This window comes from Heterodontus francisci, chromosome 20 (assembly GCF_036365525.1).
Source record: "Heterodontus francisci isolate sHetFra1 chromosome 20, sHetFra1.hap1, whole genome shotgun sequence".
NCBI lineage: Eukaryota > Metazoa > Chordata > Chondrichthyes > Heterodontiformes > Heterodontidae > Heterodontus > Heterodontus francisci.
In genome coordinates, this window is record NC_090390.1 from 67,346,933 (window position 1) to 67,370,803 (window position 23,871).

Here is a 23,871-nt window from a genome sequence, read left to right on the forward strand (position 1 = left end):
ATGTCGCGTTTGCAGACGTCTTTATAACGGAGACATGGACGGCCGGTGGGTCTGATACCAGTGGCGAGCTCGCTGTACAATGTGTCTTTGGGGATCCTGCCATCTTCCATGCGGCTCACATGGCCAAGCCATCTCAAGCGCCGCTGACTCAGTAGTGTGTATAAGCTGGGGGTGTTGGCCGCTTCAAGGACTTCTGTGTTGGAGATATAGTCCTGCCACCTGATGCCAAGTATTCTCCGAAGGCAGCGAAGATGGAATGAATTGAGACGTCGCTCTTGGCTGGCATACGTTGTCCAGGCCTCGCTGCCGTAGAGCAAGGTACTGAGGACACAGGCCTGATACACTCGGACTTTTGTGTTCCGTGTCAGTGCGCCATTTTCCCACACTCTCTTGGCCAGTCTGGACATAGCAGTGGAAGCCTTACCCATGCGCTTGTTGATTTCTGCATCTAGAGACAGGTTACTGGTGATAGTTGAGCCTAGGTAGGTGAACTCTTGAACCACTTCCAGAGCGTGGTCGCCAATATTGATGGATGGAGCATTTCTGACATCCTGCCCCATGATGTTCGTTTTCTTGAGGCTGATGGTTAGGCCAAATTCATTGCAGGCAGACGCAAACCTGTCGATGAGACTCTGCAGGCATTCTTCAGTGTGAGATGTTAAAGCAGCATCGTCAGCAAAGAGGAGTTCTCTGATGAGGACTTTCCGTACTTTGGACTTCGCTCTTAGACGGGCAAGGTTGAACAACCTGCCCCCTGATCTTGTGTGGAGGAAAATTCCTTCTTCAGAGGATTTGAACGCATGTGAAAGCAGCAGGGAGAAGAAAATCCCAAAAAGTGTGGGTGCGAGAACACAGCCCTGTTTCACACCACTCAGGATAGGAAAGGGCTCTGATGAGGAGCCACCATGTTGAATTGTGCCTTTCATATTGTCATGGAATGAGGTGATGATACTTAGTAGCTTTGGTGGACATCCGATCTTTTCTAGTAGTCTGAAGAGACCACGTCTGCTGACGAGGTCAAAGGCTTTGGTGAGATCAATGAAAGCAATGTAGAGGGGCATCTGTTGTTCACGGCATTTCTCCTGTATCTGACGAAGGGAGAACAGCATGTCAATAGTCGATCGCTCTGCACGAAAGCCACACTGTGCCTCAGGGTAGACGCGCTCGGCCAGCTTCTGGAGCCTGTTCAGAGCGACTCGAGCAAAGACTTTCCCCACTATGCTGAGCAGGGAGATTCCACGGTAGTTGTTGCAGTCACCGCGGTCACCTTTGTTTTTATAGAGGGTGATGATGTTGGCATCGCGCATGTCCTGGGGTACTGCTCCCTCGTCCCAGCACAGGCATAGCAGTTCATGTAGTGCTGAGTGTATAGCAGGCTTGGCACTCTTGATTATTTCAGGGGTAATGCTGTCCTTCCCAGGGGCTTTTCCGCTGGCTAGGGAATCAATGGCATCACTGAGTTCCGATTTGGTTGGCTGTATGTCCAGCTCATCCATGACTGGTAGAGGCTGGGCTGCATTGAGGGCAGTCTCAGTGACAGCATTCTCCCTGGAGTACAGTTCTAGGTAGTGCTCAACCCAGCGGTCCATCTGTTTGCGTTGGTCAGTGATTATGTCCCCCGATTTAGATTTGAGGGGGGTGATCTTCTTGATGGTTGGCCCAAGAGCTCTCTTCATGCCATCATACATTCCTCTGATGTTTCCAGTGTCTGAGGCCAGCTGAATATGACTGCATAGGTGTTGCCAGTAGTCGTTTGCGCAACGCCTAGCTGTTCTTTGTGCAGTACTTCTGGCTGCTTTAAGTGCTGCGGATGTTAAATCGCTGGGGGCTTTCTTGTAGTTCAAAAGTGCAATGCGCTTAGCGGCTATGACAGGTTCCAGCTCTTCATTATGAGATTGAAACCAGTCTGCATTTCTCTTCGCACTTTTGCCGTAGGTGGTCAAAGCTGACTCATAGATGGCGTCTCTGATGTGGGCCCACTTGGTCTCAGCATCCCCTGTGGGAGTGTTTTGAAGGGCTGTTACAAGTGAATTTAGAAATTTTTGTAACAGCTGTGGGTGAGAAATTCTGCTCGTGTTGATGTGCGGGTGGCCCTTCTGCTTGGAATGATGCAACTTCTTTGGTCTGAGTCTAACCTTGCTGCACACCAGGGAGTGGTCGGTGTCGCAGTCCGCACTGTGGAAGCTGCGTGTGATTTGAACACTGTTTAAGGCGGCTCGCCTTGTGACAGTGAGGTCTAGCTGGTGCCAACGACGTGATCTTGGGTGCCTCCATGAAACCTGGTGACAGGGTTTAGTGTGAAAGAACGAGTTGGTGATGCAGAGGTTATGATAGGTACACAACTCGAGCAGTCTCTGCCCGTTCTCATTCATCCTTCCAACGCCATAGCGCCCAAGGCAGGAGGGTCATGAGTCATGGTCGGCCCCAACCCTGGCATTAAAGTCCCCCAGCAGGAATAGGTGTTCGGTGTTGGGGATGCTGCTAATGATGTTATGGAGTTGTTCATAGAACTGGTCTTTAGCTTCAGGTGCGGAACAGAGTGTTGGAGCATAGATGCTGAGTAGGTGTACTGGACCAGAGGTGGTGAACAGTCGGATGGACAGTATGCGTTCCGAGCCATTTGAGGGAGGCTCTATCATGCTGAGCAAGGAGTTTCTGATGGCGAAGCCCACTCCATGCTGTCTTGGTTCTTCAGGATCCCTGCCCTGCCAGAAGAAGGTGTAGTCTTGCTCTGCTAGAGAGCCACTCGCGGGGAGGCGAGTCTCCTGAAGTGCTGCAATGTCCACATTGAGTCTACTGAGCTCGTTGTTAATGATGGCGGTCTTCCGAGAATCGTTGATTTGTGTAAGGTCTTCCGACAGGCCAGGACACATAGTTCTGACGTTCCAGCTTGCAAAGCGAAGGGCTGGTACCTTCTTTCCTTTTTTCATGTTGTTTGGTGCGGTGTATCAGTCCACCTTTCGGGCAATGACCCTGAGCTCCAAGCACCCATTGAAGCAGGCAGACTGTGGCGGGACAGAACCTTATTGACCGGGGGCTGCCCGGTTTGAGGCGGGCGGTAGCTGTCCAGTGAGGTGCAATGACCTCTCCCACCGACAAAGGCAACCCGTGGCGCCCAGTTTCTACGCCAATTTATCTGGACTTATAACCCGTAACTGCTGCCTTCCGTGTTGTTTCAGTCGCTGTGAGGCAACTATGGAGTGACCTCTCCATGGCGCATGCCTGGGCAAATTTATGGAGGTTGAGAGTTGCCCAGTCGTCAAAACCCCCCTCTCGGCCTTTCTGGTGGGGTCCAAAGGAGTGCAGGACACGACGTTTGGCACCAGTATGGCTGCAGGAACTGCCGGAAACATGCCAAAGGTGACACATGACCGCCTACGGGGTTCCGCTCCGGATTTTCTGTTAGGGTTTACTCCCTTAGCCTTGGTCTCTCCCGAGACGCCCACAAGGCAGTGGGGTTGTTGGGGCCCCTACACAGGTGTAGGATGGTGCCGGTGGGAGGAGGGGATGCAAGGGGGAGGGGTAGAGGGAGGGGGTGGGGGGGGGTGCAGGGGAAGGGGGTGCGGGGTGAAGATGGTGCGAGGGGGGGGCGGGCTGGGACGGGGTTGTGAGGGGGTGAGCTGAGAGGGTGGAGCAGGGAAGGGGACGGGGGTGGGGGGGGGGAGGGGGGGGTGGAATCTGGTGCAGGTAATAAGCCATTTCCTCAGTGCCCACCAACGACGTCCGGAAAGCTCATCCACGTCCTTCGAGAGGTGAAGCATCATTTGGCAGACTTAGAGGTGATTACATTTGCTAAGGGTTTTTTTTTGCAGTGGTTTAAATAAAGGCATGCAGCATTGCCGACAGTGCGCTGCAGATGCTCTCCGAGCCATCTCCCGCGGGCGCTTTGAAGTTGCGGCCGGGGGGGCCGTTCGTGGATGTTTTGGGTGTTCGGGGCACCTTTTCACAGGACTTCTCTCGGGTCCCGCAGCTCCTTCTTCACCTCAATGGACTTACCGCATGCCGTGGCTGCAGACACTCTGGACTGTGAAGACAGCAGGATCGGAGATTAAAGTATCGACAGCTGTGCTCGTCAGTTTCATCCGGATCAATTTCATTGAGAAAACAAAGAGCAGGTGTGGCTGGGGGAGGGCAGTGGGCCCAGGTAACATACACTAAACTAACTGTTAACTTTTAGATAGGGCTAAAATGAACCGATTTAAAGAGCCAGGGGAATTTAAACAGTTTAAGAGGGCAGATTGGGGGAGAAAACGTTAGGGATGGGAGCAGATGGCCATGGATAGAGTTGAACAGCAAGGGAGCTTCCTAGGGAGCTTCCAGCCCAGGAGCCATCTTGAACAGGGAATCTCTGGGATACTTTCCTTTATTAGCAGAGGCATAGAATATCACAGCAGGGAGGTTATGATGGAGCTGTATAAAACGCTAGTTAGACGACAGCTGGAGTACTGTGTACAGTTCTGAGCACCACACTATAGGAAGGATGTGATTGCATTGGAAAGGGTGCAGAGGAGATTCACCAGGATGTTGCCTGGGCTGGAGCATTTCAGCTATGAAGAGGGACTGAAAAGGCTAGGGTTGTTTTCCTGACAATAGAGAAGGATGAGGGAGGACATGATTGAGGTATACAAAATTATGAGGGGCATTAATAGGTTAGATCGGAAGAGACTTTTTCCCTTAGCAGAAGGGTCAATAACCAGGGGTCATAGATTTAAGGTAAGGTTCAGGAGGTTTAGAGGGGATTTGAGGAAAATGTTTTTCATCCAGAGGGTGGTTGGAATCTGGAATACACTGCCTGAAGTGTTGGTAGAGGCAGGAACCCTCACACATATAAAAAGAATTTAGATGAGCATTTGAAACACCCTAGCATACAAGGCTACGCGCCAAGTGCTGGAAAATGGGACTAGAATAGTTAGGTGCTTGATGGCCGGCACAGATATGATGGACGGCAGGGCCTGTTTCTGTGCTGTATAACACAATGACTCTATGAGTGATTCTGACTCAGGCAGAGTTCAACACCCTCTGGGTGAAAAATGCTTCGTCAACACTCCTTTATTTATTTAGAGATACAGCACTGAAACAGGCCCTTCGGCCTACTGAGTCTATGCCGACCAACAACCACCCATTTATACTAATCCTACATTAACCCCATATTCCCTACCACATCCCCACCATTCTCCTACCACCTACCTACACTAGGGGCAATTTACAATGGCCAATTTACCTATCAACCTGCAAGTCTTTGGCTATGGGAGGAAACCAGAGCACCCGGTGGAAACCCACGTGGTCACAGGGAGAACTTGCAAACTCTGCACAGGCAGAACCCAGAACTGAACCCGGGTCGCTGGAGCTGTGATGCTAACCACTGTGCCACTCTGCCAATTACTTTAGATTCATGCTCCCTAGTTATTAACCTCTCAGTTATTCACTCTATCTTGGCCTCTAATAATTTTATACACCTCAATTAAATCTCCCCTCTGTCTCCATTGTTCCGAAGAAAACAACTCCAGCCCTATCCAAAAGCAAAATACTGCAGATTCTGGAAATCTGAAACAAAAACAGAAAATGCTGGAAATACTCAGCAGGTCAGGCAGCATCTGTGGAGAGGAAAACAGAATTAACGTTTCAGATCTGTGTGGCCTTTCATTGGAACCCCAGAATTCTGATGAAAGGTCACACAGACCTGAAGTGTTATTTTTCTCTCCACAGATGCTGCCTGACCTGCTGAATATTTCCAGCATTTTCTGTTTTTGTTCCAGCCTATTCAATTTTTTCTCATAGCTAAAATTCTCAATTCCTAGCAATATCCATGTAAATTTCCTCTGTACCTTACTACTTGATTAGTTTTTACAAGTATATATAGTTGAGTTTTAGACTTTTACTTTGGTCTATATTTTCTGCCTTTTACACTCCTGTTCATTGAAGTGATAAATCGGGATAATTTAAAGTAACATTTAATTGACCGTCTTAATTTAACACTGTCAGTGAGATGCTGTGAATCAGAATATGCAATGCTGATGATTGGGCATTAGTGTATGAATTTTTGAGCTACATAACTATCTAAAGTGCCTAAATGTCCAATAGTCCAAAAAAATAATCTGTCAGTAGTCTGAAAAGGACATTTCTAAGTGAGACAGTGATGAGCAAGTGACAGAGTAATATGTAATTTTAGAGCTCCATTATACTATATAGATCTGTTTGAGACTGATACCTGCTGGGAGTGCTCTAGGTATAGCAGATGCAAGTTGCACTACTGAATGCCGGTGAAATTTTAATAGTCAATTGTCATACAAGACTCTACTGAAATTAAAAATATTTTAATATAATTTTTAAGGGTCCAATGCAGTCCAAACCACCTTAACATCTTTTAAACGTTACTTCCCATCAAACTGCACTTATATTGCAGCTGCTGTGAAGCCAAAGCAGTGTGATTACCACCTTGAGGCAAGCTTAAACTTGGTCTAAATGTGCTTTAGGTGACTTCACACCCAAATTATAGTATGCATCTTGTGTTAAGACGAAGTTGCAACTAATTTAAGTAATAACTCGCTCTTTAGATTTCTCAGAATAGGTTGAGCTCAGGCAACATGTTAGTGATTTTATTGAAATGATTTCATTGCTTGTTAAAAGCTTTATGAGGTTTAATTTTGTTTATTCGCTGAAGGCTGAGTATTTCATAATATATTGTACGTTCTAATGAACGGTCACAGTCATGAAACATTAACTCTGCTTCTCTCTCCACAGATGCTGCCTGACCTGCTGAGTATTTCCAGTATTGTTTTTATTTCAGATTTCCAGCATCTGCAGTATTTTGCTTTTATTAGTGCATTAGGTAAAAAGGAGATTTAATGTTATTTCACCTATGTATTCCATATTTCATTACTAGGGCAAAGGAGACATTGTCTCGTCGAATATCCTATCCGTATTGGATGAGATGCACTTTCCTCCAGTTAAAAATTGAAAAGACTGAAGCTGTCACCTTTGGCTCCTGCTACACATTTCACACCCTTGCCAGTGGATCCACCCACTTCATACTATTGTCTCATACTGAATCAAATGGTTTGCAAGCTCGGTGTCCTACTCGATGCAGAATTGAGCTTCCAAACCTAATTTGCTTCCCATCATAAATACTGCCTACTTCCACCTCTGTAACAGGCAGCCTGTGCTAAGACCACCTGTGGAACTTCTGACTTTTATGCAACAGTGGACACTGTGTAACTAGTAAATGGCAGTTTGATTGTACATCTGACTGTGAGGATGGATCAGATGAAATTCCAGAAGTCTGTTACACAAGAACAGGTTATTTAAATGAAATGTGCTGTGGTCCCTGGTCTCTTCAGTGTATGCTTGCTTCCTGGAAATGTGATGGTAGAAAATGTGATAAAGGCAGTGATGAAGAGAACTGTGCCACTTTTATTTGCAGTATATTAGATTCTTGTTGCCACCTCACCTTAGCGCATCTACAACTGAAGCTTTCATTCATGCCTTTGTCACCTCCAGACTCAACTATTCCAATGCTGCCCAGGTATGCCTCCCATCCTCCCGACACTTCAGCTCAACCAACATTCTGCTGCTTGTGATATATCCTGCACCAAGTCCTGCTCATCCATCATCACTGTCCTTGCTGATCTACATTTGCTTCTGCTTCTCCCAATGCCTCAAATTTAAATTTCTCATCATGTTTAAATCCTTTCATGACCTTGCCCCTTCCATCTCTGTAACCTCCTCCAGCCCTAAAACATTCACCCACCCCCTTCCGAGCTCTCCATTTCTCTGACTTGGGGCTTTTCTGCATCTTCCCTTCAATTCACTTCACAATTACAGTTATACCTTAATTGTCTAAGCCTCACATTATGTAATTTCCTCCTTAAACCCTTCCACTTCTCCACTTTTCTTCTCCTTTAAAGCCAACCTTAAAACACACCTGAATAGCTCCTCTTTTGTCAGCGTCTATTTTTTCTGATTGCACCGCTGTGAAGGGTCTTTTGATATCTTTCTACATTAAATATACAATTCCTATTAAAAATTTAGACTTTGGAATCAAAAACACAATTTCTAAATTTGCAGACACCAAATTAGGAGAGATAGTCATCACTGAGGAGGATTGCAACAACTTACAAGAAGACATGAATAAATTTGCAGAATGGGTATATAATTGTCAAATGAGCTTCAACATAGACAAGTGCGAGATATTACATTTTGGTAAGAAAAATAAGGAGGATACACATTACAGATATACAAATCACTAAAAGTAGCACTGCAGGTCATATAAGCCATAACAAATGCAAACAAAGCTCTAGGGTTTATTTCTGGAGGGATCAAATAGAAAAGTAGAGAGGTTATGTTAAACTTGTATCAAATCTTGGTCAGACCACATTTGGAGTACTGTGTACCGTTCTGGTCGCCATATTAAATAAAGATGTAGCGGCACTGGAGAAGGTGCAAAAAATTTACAAAGTTGATACTAGAACTGCAAGGTTATACCTATCAGGAAAGGATGATCTGGCTATGCCTGTTTCCTCTTGAAAAGAGAAGGCTGAGGAATGAACTAATCTTCTTTGGCCTCCTTATCTCGAGAGACAATGGGTAAGCGCCTGGAGGTGGTCAGTGGTTTGTGAAGCAGCGCCAGGAGTGGCTATAAAGGCCAATTCTAGAGTGACAGGCTCTTCCACAGGTGCTGCAGAGAAATTTGTTTGTCGGGGCTGTTGCACAGTTGGCTCTCCCCTTGCGCCTCTGTCTTTTTTCCTGCCAACTGCTAAGTCTCTTCGACTCGCCACATTTTAGCCCCGTCTTTATGGCTGCCCGCCAGCTCTGGCGAACGCTGGCAACTGACTCCCACGACTTGTGATCAATGTCACAGGATTTCATGTCGCGTTTGCAGACGTCTTTAAAGCGGAGACATGGACGGCCGGTGGGTCTGATACCAGTGGCGAGCTCGCTGTACACTGTTTCTTTGGGGATCCTGCCATCTTCCATGCGGCTCACATGGCCAAGCCATCTCAAGCGCCGCTGACTCAGTAGTGTGTACAAGCTGGGGATGTTGGCCGCCTCGAGGACTTCTGTGTTGGAGATACGGTCCTGCCACCCGATGCCAAGTATTCTCCGGAGGCAGCGAAGATGGAATGAATTGAGACGTCGCTCTTGGCTGACATACGTTGTCCAGGCCTCTTTAATGAACTAATAGAGGTCTTTAAAATTATGAAAGGTTTTGATAAAGTACACAAAGAGAGAGTATTTCTGCTTGGGGAAAAGTCACCAAGAAATCAAAATTCAGAAGTAACTTCTTTACCCAGAGAGTGGTGAGATGTGGAACTACCACAGGGAGTAATTGAGGCAAATAGTTTAGATGCATTTAAGGGGAAGCAAGATAAGCATAGGAGAGAGAAGGGAATAGAGGGCTATGCTGATAGAGTTAGAGAAGGAAGGCTAGGAAGAGGTTTGAGTGGAACATAAATGCCAGCATCGACTGTTTAGGCCAAATGGTGTTTTTCTGTGCTGCATATTCTATGTAATTCTATGCAAAAATGCTATATAAATGCAATTTCTTGTCTTGGGGTTTCCCATGGGAAACGTGTACAACTCATAGGGCAGACATTCAAATCCTTCAAAGGACTTTTTTGTTCGTAAAAAGTGGAAATGATTTATTTTATTTATATTTTTCTTTTGACTAATTTTCTAATAAAGCATTGTTGGAATATTATTCCATAGGCACCAGTTACCAGCAGGTACCTTGCATAAATGGCCATTATTTGTGAGCTTGATAGTGAGTGTGACTGTTAGCAATTTATTAATAACACAGTATAACAATCAATCCTCTTCCTACAGCCACACATGAACACTTTAAACAAGCGCCATTGGGAGTAATTTAAAGCTTGGGCGATAGTGTAAAACAGGGGATACATCCCTCCTGATATTCATTTTCATTGATTTCAATGAAAATAAAAATTGGGAGAGATGTATAATGGCAAATCCAATATCAGCCATTTTACACAATCACCCACGTTCAAAATACACCCATTAGATATCAATTAGGCATGATAACTCTGGTTATTTTCCCTTCCTTATCATAGAATATTAAGGCCAAATTTAGCACCCTTCCTTCTGCCCCAACAGATCAGTTAACATATCACAGGCTGTGGATCAAACTTGGGATTTTCCCTGTTCATACAGTTTATTGAATGCTTAATTAATATGCTCACTGATCCATTGGAAGAGACCTAAAATTTAGTTTAATTGCTGCCAAGGATTATTAAAAATTAATTCCCATTATTTGGAATTCAGGAATGTGATTCATATTGTAGGCTTGTGGTTCAGAAACTTTGCAAATGTGCTCTGCCAAGATAAATATATTGCAGTTTTAATTTTAAGTCATTTTAAATGCAAAATGATATAGGCAGTTTCTTTTTCCTTACTTCAGTGATATTTGAGATGTACACCACAGCAAATTTTGTTTTGTACTGAGAACAACGAATAACTTAGGGTGAAAACCAATTCTGAAAACATTTCATGGTTGGGAGTGTTTTTACTGTAAAGTGTGAAAAGCTTTTTGCAAGAAAAGGTACCATTTGATGTTGCTTTATAACACATTGTACAAAAACTATTTGTACTCTGAAAGGTTATTATAAAGAAGCCCCCATCTTTTTGCCTTACATGGATTTACAGCCAACATATATGAAGTAAATTTTCCTGTTTGCAAATTTTAGCAAAAAAGTGGACATAAGCACAAATGAATGTTCTTTGCTTTATACTCACATCGACATTTCACTATCGGGAAAATAGGGCCATTTGATGTAACTCGCATTTTATTGATTGCGAGATGCATACTAATCTTGTGACCTACTTTAAGGATATTGCAAGGTACCGAGTCCAGAGAATTTATACAATGACTATGAAAATCTGATAAACTTTGATTTATGGAAGTTTTACTTGTACGTGGTATATATTCTGTATTTCATACATCACCATGGAATATTCTATTGATACATTGGGACTGAAAAACTGCAGAGTCTTCACCAGACTCCCGGCAAAACTCTACAAAACCCTACCAAGGGGAGAAAGACACAAAAAATAGTTACATAAATTTTGCAAAGTACAACGATTAGATTGAGAGCAAAACTACTGACATTGTGGGTATCACAGAAAAAGAGCCGTGGGCAGAAGATGCACAAAGAATGCATGGCAAAGACATATCTGCTAAGCAAGGCAGAGGAATAGAAATAGCATTCTTTCTGAAAGCCTAATAATTTTAACCTAACCCACCTGGTGGGAAACTGCTAACAGCAAGGGACCAAACACATGAAAGACTTAAATAGTCACACACCCTCTTACACTCTGCCAATAAAAACTTTTCCCATTCATGAATAGCCCCCAACATTAACCTAATTTTATCCTGCGGGTGGGTTTGAGTTTGGATTGGCTATTCATTTTACATTTCGCCTGTATTTACTGAAAGTTTTTTTGTGTGTGGTTGTTATCAATCAATTCAAATTGAATGATTTGAGTGGAGATTATGATAAGACAAGTTGAACATGATTTTTGGAGTGAATGGGCTGAATTTTCCGCCGCCCCAAAAGGTCAGATGGTGGCATTGCCTAGCTATCTGTACAAAGAATATGGAAAAACATCTACATTTTCTTCCTTTTAAAATCAAATTGAAAGGTTAAGGGAGCATCTTTTTCTTGTCATTTTCAGATTCTTCTGTTGAATAACTCCATTAGACAGTATCCACATGGTTCCACTTGCACATGTTGAAACACAGCCAGCATTGCTCCAGAATGGCTTCTGATCCTACCTCTGCCGAGTCACTTGGGGAATCCCTAGGGAGCTATGGAGCTATTCTTAGCTGTCCTCTTGTTCATTTCCATGCTATTCCTCAGTGACATTATCCACAGACATACATATGTTGATGATACCCAGTTTTAGTTCTCCATCACTTTCTTCACCCCACAACCACCCGTGAGCTGTCAAATTGTCTGTCAAAGATGAAGTCATCAGTGAGTCAAAATTTCTTCCAACAGAATATCAAGTGACCACAAAGCTGTCGATTGTCATAAAAGTCCAACTGCCTAATGCCCTTTCGGGAAGGAAACTTACTGTCCTTACCCTCTCTGACATACCTGTAACTCCAGTCCCATGCCAACATGGTTGACTGTCCACTGAAGTGGCCTAGAAGTCACTTAGTTGTATCAAAAACCAGTTCAAGAAAAAGGCCACCACATTTTCAGAGAAATTGGGGCAATAAATGCTAACATTGCCAGCGACGCCTACATCCCAAGAATGAATATAAAAAAAACAAGAATTCCTGTTTGGCTTACTTTTCATCACAAGAAATTATACACTGGAAATGATTAGTTGTTTAACTTAACTGTCATAATCTAGTGTTACCATTAATTATGTTTTTTGTAAGTAAAGAAAATAAATAATTTTTTAATCAGAACAGTTATTAAATTATAACAATTGACCAGACCCAACTAAGAAAAATAGTCACAGCCTTTTCCTAATTGATGGACTGCTGTAAGTCTTTGAAAGATTTAGACTTAAACAGAAACTAAGATTAAATAACATAGTATCAAAACATTAAGATTTATAGGGCTGAAATTTATACTCAGGCTACCAAAATTGGCGGTGGGCGAAAGCAATGGCAGCTCACCTGCATGGGCCGCACATCGCAGAGCCACCATGATATTAAGCGTGGCGTCTCATTTAAATAGCTGGGACAAGCCCCGATGACGTGGAGGGGGCGGGCTGTCCGTCACTGGCAATGGCGTCAACTGCCTGTGCACATTTTTAAAGGGCTTTGAGCCCTACCGTTCAATTTAAATATTTAAAGAAACATTGAATAAAAAAAATTAAATGCATTTACTCTGCCCCTCTCCCACCCCAAAAACAATTAAATTAATTATTTGCCCTCTCCCCCCAAAACACTTAACTTGCCCACCTGACCTCCCCCCACAAAATATATAAATTTTAAACTATAACCTTTCCCACCATCCCCTACACCAATGATACTACTTTGACCCCGCTCCCTCTCCCTCCAGCACTGAGAAATTTACCTCCTCCCCCTCTCCACCAGCGTTACGCCTCAGTTCCCCGGACGGGGATCCGAAGGCCCGAGTGCTGGCAAGCGGCAAGAAGATTGGAGCGGGACAGACGGCGGGAACGCAAGTATTGTTAATTCATTAATTTAAATTTATTTAAATATATTAATGGGGCTCCCGTCACCAAGTTCCGGGGGCACTGCCACGAGGCTTTGCCGCTGCCGGCAATATCGGGTGTGTGGCGGCTTTTCTCCCCCCGAAGCATTTTCTGGCCATGACCCAAAACATCGGGGGGGGGGGGGTGGGGGTCTGTAAAATTCAGCCCTTGGTTTGTAAGATTTGTCCAATGACTATTTGTGAAGATTTAAGGCTGGATTTTAAAGCCCCTTTGCTGTCAGGAATGGTGGCGGGGGGATAACAAAGATCGGTCCAGCAGTCCTTGTATCGATCTCGGTAGCAGCGGTGAGGCCTGGTGACGGCGACGGGGCCCCCATTTCAATTTGTAAACGAATTTACATACTGGATTTAATGAGAGTCCCGTCGCCTCCTTAATTGCCGCACCAATCTTCATTCGGGCAGCTGACAATGCTGCGCCTTCAAATTCCCATTCGGGAAAACGTGGCACGACACTTGTGGGAAGGGGGGGTGGAGGATTTTTTTCTGTGAGGGAGGGGGAGAGTGGGGTAACAACTATGCGGATTGGTTGGGGGGAGTGATGGGAAGGGGTAAAGGGCAAAGTTGCCAAACATGGGGTGGAGGGGTTGAGGGGGGGGGGGGGAGGGGGAGAAGGTAAATTCTCAATATTTGAATTCCATTCTGCGGGTGGTGGTGGTGGGAGGGGGGGGGGAAATGCATGTAACGGTCATTTAATTCTGTTTTGCACAAATTTAACTTACCTGGCCCTTTAAATTTTAAATGTCCATCGAGGGCTGGAAGTCCTTTAAGAGTGGTGCCGGCGTCTGCGCATTGGCATCAGATGCTGTTGCATGTAATGGCTTGCCCACCCCCTCCATGTTATCACAGAGGGCAGGTGCCGCGGCCATGCAAATAAGCCGCGGCGGCTCCATGACGCGGTGCTCATGCGGGCGGGCCGCATTTTTTACATCCGCTGCCTACTTCAGCGGCGGACTCTTAAAATGCTGCCCAATGACATTTATTTTTCTATATATCCTTCATGGAGCAGTTTCTGCGGGAAAACACCTTTGACCACCGATCCATCAGGCAGTGGTCTGCGCGGAATGTCCTCAAGGCCCTACGGGTAAAAGGAGAGGGTGGATCCTGTCCGATGGTTCCCCGAGCAGACCGCCAAAGTCATTTGGCGGAATGCCTCATCACCAGAACTTTCAAACAAGCACCAAGATGTAGCTTGGCTGGTGGTGAGAAGAGCCCTCCCTGTCAGATCCTTCCTGCACGCCCGAAGTCTCACCCCCTCCACACAATGCCCCCGCGGTGGCTGTGGTGGGGAAGAGACAGTTGCCCACTTCCTTCTGGAATGTGTCTTTGCAAAGCAGGTGTGGAAAGAGATGCAGTGGTTTTTGTCGAGGTTCATCCCAAGCAGCTCTGTAACACAGGGGTCTGTGCTCTACGGGCTGTTCCCAGGGACGCACACTGAGATAAACATCAACTGCTGCTGGAGGACCATCAGTTCGGTGAAAGACGCTCTTTGGGCTGCCCGAAACTTGCTGGTCTTCCAGCGCAAAGAGTTGTCCACGACCGAGACTGGCACATTCCAAGGTCAAGGAGTAGAGTCATAGAGTTATACAGCACAGAAACAGGCCCTTCAGCCCATCGTGCAAGTGCCGGCCATCAAGCACCTGACTATTCTAATCCAATTTTCCAGCACTTGGCCCATAGCCTTGTATGCTATGGCGTTTCAAGTGCTCATCTAAATACTTCTTAAATGTTGTGAGGGTTCCTGCCTCTACCACCTCTTCAGGCAGTGTGTTCCAGATTCCAACCACCCTCTGGGTGAAAACATTTTTTCCTCAAATCCCCTCTAAACCTCCTGCCCCTTACCTTAAATCTATGACCCCTGGTTATTGACACCTCCTCTAAGGGAAAAAGTTTCTTCCTATCTAACCTATCAATGCCCCTCATAATTTTGTATATCTCAATCAGGTCCCCCCTCAGCCTTCTCTGCTCTAAGGAAAACAACCGTAGCCTTTTCAGTCTCTCTTCATAGCTGAAATGCTCCAGCCCAGGTAACATCCAGGTGAATCTCCTCTGCACCCTCTCCAGTGCAATCACATTCTTCCTATAGTGTGGTGCCCAGAACTGTACACAGTACTGCAGCTGTGGCCTAACTAGCGTTTTATACAGCTCCATCATAACCTCCCTGCTCTTATATTCTATGCCTCAGCTAATAAAGGGAAGTATCCCATTTACCTTCTTAACGACTTTATCTACCTATGCTTCTGCCTTCAGTGATCTATGGACAAGTACACCAAGGTCCTTCTGACCCTCTGTACTTCCTAGGGTCCTACCATCCATTGTATATTCCCTTGCCTTGTTAGTCTCCCAAAATGCATCACATCACACCTCTCAGGATTAAATTCCATTTGCCACTGCTCCGCCCGTCTATATCATCCTGTAATCTAAGACTTTCCTCCTTACTATTTACGACACCACCAATTTTCGTGTCATTTGTGAACTTACTGATCATACCTCCTATAAATCATTAATGTATTGTACAAATAGCAAGGGTCCCAGCACCGATCCCTGCGGTACACCACTGTCACAGGCTTCCACTTGCAAAAACAACCCTCGACCATCACCCTCTGCTTCCTGCCACTAAGCCAATTTTGGATCCAATTTGCCAAATTGCCCTGGATCCCATCGGCTCTTACCTTCTTAACCAATCTCCCATGCGGGACCTTATCAAAAGCTATACGTGCTGAGAGACAAACTAAAGCTTGGGGCAGCCGCCAGAAAGGCTCAATGGGGAAAGACCACTGTGTAAGGTCCTCCTGCCATAATGGACTGAGGGGCTGGACCCATGGAAAAACCCTCGGGCTGTATACACCGAATATTGTTTTGCTGTAAGATGTACATGGCATATAAAATGGAATGGAAGGATTGTGAGGCAACTCACTCCTATATTGAAGAAAACTGATTTCCTTTGCACTTTTTGGAGTGTCAACTGTTTTGAACTGTTTTGTAATTTATTTTTTTTTTACAGATTTTTATGAATAAAGTATATTTTGGGGCTGGGGTGGGGTGGGGGGGAACCCTGGGTTTCTTTGCCAGTTTCTCAAACCAGGCGTTTTCATTTGTCTTGCATTAAGAAAATCAATTCCCAAATTCCCAAAGTTACTTCTAGAAAATTAATACAAACCATGAACCGGGTAATTATAACAGTACTTCAGTCTTGTGTAGTGACCAAAATCATTTACTTCAACTGGCATGATTCTTTTTTGTGGTGGTGGATGACTGCCACAGCAGGAATAGTATAGCAGCTTTCCACAGCTAGCAGCAGAAGCTTAGCTACTCTCTGTGCATTACAAGGAAGGAACTTCAATTCCCTGGAAGCAAGCCCAGCAGCTAGGGAAGTGAGTTTGCAGGAACAGTGAAGCTACTCCTACGCTTCATAGTTCGCAGGACAGAATGGTTCAATGGCTGAATTTGCAGCTTTTAAGTCATTAATTTGTCAAGGGGCAATGGAAATGAGGAACTTAGTGTATGAAATTTGAGTTGACCCTCTCATGTTTTATTTTATGACTGTTAAATGCACCAGACTCCTGCTATTTTACAATATTATATTTATCTAGTGGAAAGGTAAGAGTTATGTTGGATAGTGACCAAAAATGTATTTTCCAACTGGAAGTTGTTTTTATATTAGTTCACTGTTACGCTAGTTAGACTAATGCTTCAGAAACTTGTGAATACCTTGTGGATCATGCGTTAAAGGGCTTTCTTAGAGAAATTGCCTTAGTGTATTTTGATGACATTCAGTATACATTGAAAACTTAAGCAGTGCAGCTACACAAGTCCCATGATATTAGGCTTGTGGCAAAAGAGACTAATTTGAACATTCCTATAAGTCTGTCACATAACAGTACCCCTGAAAACAGTCACAATTAATGTTTTAGATCTCGAGTATTGCTGCAAGATTAGAATGCACCACGGAAATATTGCAAACAAAGGTTCAAAGGTGCAGCTGCATGTAAGAATTTCCTTGCACACCTTAATGTGCTCCATCCCATGCTCAAATTCACCTTTGAAATGGAGCAGTCGAACAAACTCCCTTTCCTCAATGTGCTGGTTGATAAATCCACTAACGGGTTCTCCATTACTGTATACCGCAAGCCTACCTTCACTGGTCAATATACACATTGGGATTCTACAGTCCATGCGCTATAAGATTGGCCTTTTCAGCAATCTTGTAACTAGGGCCTGAGCCATTTGCTGACAGTGTAAGCCAAAATAGGGTGCATCAAAGCAATCCTGCGGGATAATGGCTACCCCAATCAGATCATTACTCATTGTGTATCACGCATACTCACAAATGGAACTAAAGCCGCCACTTCCAGACCTAACAAGTGCCTAGTCTACCTCAAATTACCCTGGAAGAGTAAGGTATCTCAAAAATTTGAGCAACAGATGAAGCTAGCTGCTACTATGCAGTAGCAACATGAGTGTTATTTTCCACTAACAGGATGCTGTCATCAAGCCAAAAAGACATTCTGCCTACTACACAAATGAGTAATGTGTATATGAATTCCAGTGCCGGTGCCATGCCAGGTACGCAGGTCGTACGTCCCAACGACTGGCGGATCGTATCAACAGCACGTCCCTGCTGCTGTTTGCAATAGGTAGAATACTGACTGTGCTCAACCTGCCTGTGCCTGTGCAAAACTCAACATAATGTCTAACGTTAGATGTGATTCCGTGATTGGACAGCACTTGCTGAGCATTCCTTAGTGTACTAAGAATTACACTAACAACCAATTAGAGATTATCAGTCGGGCTTGCAATATGGCTCACTTGCGCTTGCTAGAAGCTACATATATTCATATGCGGGGACCTGTCCTCTGCAGACAAAAGGAGTGTGTTCAGGCTTTGCGCCTTTGTTGAATTAAACAAAACGTGGAGGGACAATAGTTCCCTAGTGTATTCTCCATGGCAATGCCTCGACCAATCAGAGTCAACTTGCCAACCAATCAACACCCTTTTCTCATGCAGTATAAATTGTTGCTCCCTTTGAAATTTGGAGTTCTTGCATTTGTCCTCATGAGTGCAAGATGAAAAGCTTCGACAGCATGTCTTTTTTTCAGCAATGCTCAAGTTTTAGATCTCCTTTCACTGACTGAAAGAGAACATAACACTACTTCAGAAAACTGATGGCACCGTTTAGCATTTCAGTGAAAGGCAGCAGGCATGGGAGGAATTTGTATTGGTGAATCAATGAGTTCAGCAATCTATTAAAATACAAAATTGGTGATAAATGAAATAATAGTTGAGTGAGAAATCTGTGTGTTGGGAATTCGAGGGAACTGTGAAGATGGGCAAATTAATGAATATGTGTGGACACGAAATGAAGGGCTGGGCAATTTCCAGGAATATGCCCAGATTCCACACAAGAAGGTTATCACCCTTTAAGCTATGAGGAGGGCTTTTTGAGCATTGTTCAATGATCTGTCATTGTCCAAAGAGCTTTTATTCCATTTAGCATTACCTTCCAACTTTCAATTGTCAATCTAATTTTCTATCCAGATAATTTTGCCATTAATTCCATGACCTTGACCTTTTTTTAAAGTATAGCAGATGGAATTTAATAAAATGTCTTCTGAAAAACCAAATACATTTTATCCACCTCAATCATGGAGGATAGTGAAGAAGTTTACTTATGGAGCCTAGAAAGAATTAGAAGGATGTGATTCTGAAGTAGCACATGAGGGACATTATGGGCTGAATTTTATGAGCCGTCCATTGTCGGGGGTCATAGCCGGGGAGTCCAGAAAATTCTTCTGGGAGAGGCCCGTCACAACCCCCGATGTTGGGATGGGCCCGTTATATTTACCTGCAGCGGCGAGGCCTCGGTGCGGCCCTTCATTTTCATATGAAAATTATTATAAAATTAAATAGGGCTTTTCTCTCATCATTGCTGACACCTGAAGCTCCTGAATTCTTTCAGCTAACAACAAAATAATATTAATCAGTTTAGCCTCTTAACAAAAGATGAAGGTGACTGCAAAAGCAAAATTTTAGCTCTGAAACTAGCAGCAGCATTTGATCTGGTGTAAACTTTAAGCATTCATTGGACCAATGCTGTCAGTTTCATTTTTACAGTAAATATCAGGTTCAACATTTATTAAAAACACAGGATTATCTGTGCAAATCAGTAACCTTACAACTTACATTATCTATATACAAAATTGTACATATCCTGGAAAATCCAATCAGTTAAGTTTGGAGATAACAATTGTTCTCAGTGAAATGTTACTTTCAGCTGTAAATTTTTTCCCTCACAGACAATGCATACAATGTCAGTCAGAATGCAGTGATGCAACAAGGATTTTAAAATGACAAGCAGATTTTACAATCAAAAACAGCAGTCTAAAAAAAAAAGCTTAAAAATTGCTATTTGATGTGCTATTGAAAATTGTGCAGATTTACAAATACAGGTAGCGATCTGGCAGAATACAACTAGTCTATAATGGTTTGCAATGCTTTCTTACATGGGCCAGTCATTAAGTCAGCAAGATAATGTAAATCTGGTGGTGAAATTGGTTTTGAACTAAAAAGCTTTACAAATTACAATGGTTATTTAAATACTACAATTATAACTTGCACAGGCTCTGGCCACAATCTTCCAATGCTCCTTTGATATGGGGGTGGTGCCAGAGACTGGAGAATTGTAAATGTTCAACAGAGAGGAGAGGAATAAACCCAGAAATTACAGGCCAGTCAGCCGAATGTCAGTGGTAGGGAAGCTTTTACAGACAATGGGCGGAACCTTACAGGGGCAGCTGAAGTCCTGCCGCTGGAGCCAAAAGTGGGAGACGACCTTGCTTCGGCTGGCAGCAGGACCTGGGGAGGCATATTGCCAGCGGTGGCCAATTAAGTGACTGCCACTATCTCAATTAAGGATGGCTTCCCGCCTCCAAGAGCTGCCAGCCCTTCAGCAGCTTCAGCAGCACCACTGCTAGTGGTGGGCAGTGATGAGGCTGCAGCTATGAGGAAAGAGCACCTCAATGGCTGAGGTGCCCTTGAAGAGAGGTAAGTGGGGCTGGGGGTAGCCGGGACCTGGTAGGCAGGCCCCGGCGATTGGGTTGGGGGGTAAGGTCGCTGAGGGCAGGCGGTACTGTTGCCGTGGGGGGGGCCCTTTGTGGGCCATGGAGTGTCCCTAAAGGAGAGCCCCCTGCACCGAGTCTGCTGGGAGGCCGCTAGGTTTCACTGGGCGATCTCTTCACGCAGCAGTGGGCAACCCCGTTGCAGGCAAAATGTCTGCAGAGGTGGAAAGTGGGCTTTCATTGGCCACTTAAGTGGCTCAATTGGGCTCCCAGTGAGCTGATGATTGGCCACCTTTCCCACTGCTGGCAAAATGGCATGGCAGCAGGAAAACATCGGGCACTCCTCCTGACATCTTCCCGCGCCAAAGACTTGGTAAAATTCCAGCCAATAATCCGGGACAAAATTAATTGGCACTAAGTAAAGGAGGAGCTAATAATGCCAGCATGGATTTGTTCAAGAAAAATCGTGTTTGACTAACTTGATTTCATTTTTTGATGAAATAACTGAGAGTGCTGATGCGGGCACTGTGATTGAATTGTATGCGGACTTTCAAAAGGCATTTGAAAAAGTACCATGTAATAGACTTGTTAGCAAAAGTAAAGATTAAAGAGATGGTAGCAGTGTGCATACAAAATTGGCTAAGGGACAGAAAACAGAAAATAAAGGTATTTTTCAGGCTGGAGGGAAGTATACAGGGTTGCTCCTTGGGGTCATTTAGGTCCACTGATCTTTTTGGTATATGTTAATGAATTGGACTTGGGTATACAGGGTATAATTTCAAAGTTTGCAGATGACATGCAACTTGGAAATGTAGTAAAAGCTTCAGGAGGACATAGACAGACTCATGCATTGGGCAAACACATGGCAGATTAAATTTAACACAGAGAAGTGTGAAATGATACATTTTGGTAGGAAGAATAAGAAAGGCAACATAAGTTAAATGGTACAATTTTAAATTGGGTGCAGGAACAGAGAGATGTGGGGTGTGTGTACACAAATCTTTGAAGATGGCAGGACAAGTTGAGAAGGTTGCTAAAAAAGATGTTTTATTAACAGATACACAGACTACAAAAGCAAGGAAGTTAGGTTAAACCTTTATAAAACACTAGTTATGCCTTAGCTAGAGTACTGTATTCAGTTCTGAGCAACACACATTAGGAAGGTTATAGAGAGAGTGCAGAAGAGATTAGTAATATGGTACCAGGGATAAGGGACTTCAGTATGTGGAGAAACTGGAGAAGCTGGGGTTGTTCTTCTTTCAGCTGAGAAAGTTAAGAGGAGATTTGATAGAGGTGTTCAAAATCATGAATGGTTATGATTACAGTAAATAAGGAGAAGCCACTGGCAGAACGATCAGTAACCAGAGGACACAGATTTAAGGTGTTTGGTGAAAGAACCAGAGGCGACACGAATAAACTTTTTTTATGCAGTGAGTAATGATGATCTGGAATGCTCTGCTTGAAAGGGTGGTGGAAGCAAATTCAAAAGTGACTTTCAAAAGGGACTGGGATAAATACTTGAAGGGAAAATAACTTACAGAGCTGGGGAGTGGGACTAATTGGATAGCGCTAAAAGAGCCAGCATACAAACATATGAATTAGGAGCTGGAGTAGGCTACTCAGCCCCTCGTGCCTGCTCCCCCATTCAATAAAGTCATGGCTGATCTGACTGTAACCTCAACTCCACATTCCTGCCTGCTCCCCCATAACCTTTAACCCCCTTGCATATCAAGAATCTATCTACCTCTGCTTAAAAATATGAATTTTTTTATTTATTTAGAGATACAGCAGTGAAACAGGCCCTTTGGCCCGAGTCTGTGCTGACCAACAACCACCCATTTATACCCATGTAAAGACTACTTCCACGGCCTTTTGAGGAAGAGAGTACCAAAGACTCACGACCCTCTGAGAGAAAAGATTTCTCCCATCTCTGTCGTAAATGAGCGACACCTTATTTTTAAACAGTGACCCCTAGTTCTAGATTCTCCCACAAAAAGAAACATCCTTTCCACATGCACCCTGGCAAGACTCCTCAGAATCTTACATGTTTGACAGGGTGGTTGTGGAAAGGATGTTTTTTTCTTGGGGGAGAATCTAGAATTAGCATGAGCATGATGGAACAAATGGCCTCCTTTTGTGCTGTTTCATTCTAGGAAACTATGATAAATCAGGTTGGTTTTAGTTGTAGGTCTTTTTTTCTCAAGATATAAGGTGGGCCAGATTTTATTCCGGCAACAAGCTTGAGTTGAGTCTTGCTTCAATTGTGTAGAACCTTGGTTAAGACTGCTCCTGGAGTAGATAGCAGGACTGTCCTATGAACAGAGATTGGGGAAACTGGGCCTGTATTCTCTAGAGTTTTGAAGAATGAGAGGTGATCTCATTGAAACCTACAAAATACTTAAAGGGATAGACAGGGTAGATGCAGCTAAGATGTTTCCCCTGGTTAGGGAGTCTAGAACCAGGTGTCACAATTTCAAAATAAGGGGGAAGTCACTTAGGACTGAGATGAGGAGAAATTTCTTTACTCATAGGGTTGTCAATCTTTGGAATTCTCTACCCCTGTGGAAGCTCAGACACTGAGTATGTTTAAAGCAGAGAGTGACAGATTTCTAAATACCAATGATATAAAGGGATATGGCGATAGTGTGGGAAAAAGGCACTGAAGTGGATTATCAGCCATTATCATATTGAACGGCGGAGTAGGCCTGATGGGCTGAATAGCCTACTCCTGCTCCTATGTTCCTATGTCTTTTGTTGTCTCCAGAACATTAATTTTTGTAAAAAGAATTTTAATAAAATTCACAAGAAAAAAATCCTGAAAAAAATGGTGTGAAGAAGGGTTTTGGAAATAATTCAAAGCTAATCTAAAAGTAATAAAAAGGGGAAAAAAACTATATAAAACTGGAAGTGATAACTTTATGCACTAAAAACTTTGTCCATTAAATAAAATTTTGACATTTCAGCCATAAAACAGCTTTCCACTTTAGTAATTTTCTTGCTCCTACTGAAAATTTATGTTAAGATGGAAAAAGAGAACAGAATAACCTAGCAACCAAAATGCATTTTATTGCCAACTTCTTTTTCTGACAGTAGGCTAGGAGAAGGCATGTGATTATTGATTCCCAAGGCCTCATATTATATGGAATTTGAAGAAGTGAGTGAAGCAATTTTCACTTACAGATGTTACATTTTTTAAGACAGCAAAAATGAAGCAATTGTGGACCAGTGCCTTCACTTTAAAATTGGCAACAGTAGAACAAAGTGTTCACAATGATGTCAAACTGGCCAGAATCATCAAAGCAACAAATGGATGATGTTATCCACTTCGTGCACTAGCCAGGCAGGGAGTCATCTTATAGCAATATCCCAAAGAATGTAAGTTACTGAAATGTAATCTGGAAAGAAGTAAATCTATAAAAAAAAAAGTTCAACATGTACATGATTATTAGACTCACCTATGTATGCAAGGTTAGTATCCAAGGATACAGTATACCTGCAGGAATAAGGAGTAGTCAGCATAGCTTTAGAAACAATTGATCATGCTTCAGGAATATAAAAGATCTATAGTGCAGAGACATGACAAAGCGTGTCACACAATGAGTTAC